This window comes from Rhinopithecus roxellana, chromosome 4 (assembly GCF_007565055.1).
Source record: "Rhinopithecus roxellana isolate Shanxi Qingling chromosome 4, ASM756505v1, whole genome shotgun sequence".
Lineage (NCBI taxonomy): Eukaryota > Metazoa > Chordata > Mammalia > Primates > Cercopithecidae > Rhinopithecus > Rhinopithecus roxellana.
Window position 1 is genome coordinate 44,609,733 of NC_044552.1, and position 2,350 is coordinate 44,612,082.

Here is a 2,350-nt window from a genome sequence, read left to right on the forward strand (position 1 = left end):
CTACCACCTTCTACATGCAGCCGAAAAATCACAGCCTAGAAATATATAACACTGTGAAATTTATATTGTTAGAATCACTGTCCATTAAATGATCACTAGCTAATGGTCACTACATTTACAAATTAAGGAAATTATATATAGAATACTGCAAAAACACAGTAAAAAGACTGAAGTTTGCCCATTTTTGCTCAGGAAGTCTCTTCACTCCTAAGTTTCATATATTGTCCTTCTGGCTTCAAAATTTCTGCTATTATTACTGTTTTTCCTCCTTTTGATCTTCCTCTTGTTCCCCAGTTCCAGAACTTCCAGAGCTTTCTCACTCAGATGCCATCTTTTTGTATGCCATTTTGAAGAGCTTCAATGATGCCTGCTGAAGAGCAGTTGCTGCCTGTGTAATGTTTTCTCCTGTTTCACTGTCTTTTCTAGCCAGGAGCTCCCACATTTTGGAAATCTCTTCTTTCAGCTTGTTGCACTCATCAGCAGGCAATTTGTTCTTGAATTCTTTCATTTTGGTTTCTGTGTCTTGAATGATTCCTTCAGACTGCTTCAACTCGTTCCTTCTTTCACTGGTCTTCCTCAGCATCTTTCTCTGCATTTTTAACCATATTTTCAATATCATCTTTGCTTAACCCACGAGAAGACTGGATTACAATCTGCTGCTCACGTCCTGTGCCTTTATCTTTAGCAGAAACGTGTGCGATCCCATTGGCATCAATGTCAAATGTAACTTCAATCTGAAGAACTCCACGAGGGGCTGGTGGAATTCCAATCAAAGTAAACTGTCCAAGGAGTTTGCTGTCTCCAGTCATCTCTCTCTCACCCGGACACACTAATTTCCACTTGCGTCTGACCATCAGTGGCGGTGGAAAACACCTGGCTCTTCTTGGTTGGAATAGTGGTATTCCTATTAATAAGTTTGGTAAAGACAACTCCTAGAGTTTCAATACCGAGAGACAGGGGAATGACATCAAGGAGCAGGACATCCGTGACATCGCCAACCCATACACCTCCCTGAATGGCAGCTCCAATGACCACAGCCTCATCAGGATTGACAGCTTTACTTGGGGCTCTGCCAAAAAGATCCTGCACAGTCTGCTGAACCTTGGGCATCCTAGTCGTGCCACCCACAAGAACCACTTCTCCTACATCACTCTTGCTGACTTCTGCATCTTGCATAGCTTTTAGGCATGGAGCGACAGTCCTCCTGATTAGATCAGTGACAATCCCTTCAAATTGAGCACGGGTCAACTTCATATTCAAATGCCTGGGTCCAGAAGAATCCATTGTAAGATAGTGCAAATTGATGTCAGTTTGCCTTTTCAGAAGCTTCCCCTACCCTCTGAAGTGCCGTGTTGTCTTTGGTCAAATCAACCTGTCTCTCTCTCTTGAACTCCTTCACAATGTGCCATAGCAAGACCTGGTAAGTCTTCCCCGCCTACGTGTCCCCATTTGTGGATTTCACCTCGAAAACTCTTTCTGAATTTCCAGGATAGAAATATCAAAAGTTCCACCACCTAAATCATATACAGCAATGACTTTGTCTTCTGATTTGTCTAGACCATAGGCAAGAGCAGCAGCTGTGGGCTCCTTAACCACCCGAAGCACATTCAGTTCAGACATCTGGCCAGCATCTTTAGTGGCTGTCTCTGCGAGTCATTGAAATAAGCTGGGACTGTGATCACAGCATTTTTTGCTGTGTGCCCCACGTAATTCTCTGCAGTCTCTTTCATCTTCATCAACACAAATGCTCCAATCTGACTTGGAGAATACAATTTCCCATGAGCCTCAACCCAGGCATCACCATTGGAGGCACGGACACTTTTAAAGGGAACATTTTTAATGTCTTTCTGTACTTCAGGATCATCATATCCCCAGCCAATGAGACGCTTGGTAGCATAAAATGTATTGTTTGGGTTGGTGACAGCCTGTCGCTTGGCCGGCATTCCAACAAGTCGCTCACCAACAGCTGTAAAGGCCACAGCTGAAGGGGTGATTCTGGCACCTTCGGCATTCTCCAGCACCTTTGCTTGTTTACCTTCCATAACTGCCGTGCAGGAGTTGGTAGTACCCAAATCAATACCAACAACTGCTCCCTTGATTGTTTCTGATGCATAATCCCGCCTTGAAACAATTGTAAAAAACCTCATGACTAAGGCCATTCCAGCCATCCTGGTGGCGGGCGGCCCTGGGGACCCGGGAGGCCCTGGGGACCCGGGAGGCTGCGCGCCAGGGGACCGGCTGCTGCAGCTCTGCGGGAGCTTATGCTGGTGGATAGATGGAGGAGTACGACGCAACAAACAGGCGCTCAGGCGGCCGGGAGCTGCGAGGTGCGGTGGTGGCAGCGCTTCTG

At 46.0% G+C, this 2,350-nt stretch overlaps 1 pseudogene; it reads right to left on the reverse strand.

Annotated features, from left to right (window-relative positions):
• Positions 1–253: 253 nt before the first annotated feature.
• LOC104666632 lies at positions 254–2,150 on the reverse strand (annotated as a pseudogene).
• Between the last annotated feature and the right edge of the window lie 200 nt (positions 2,151–2,350).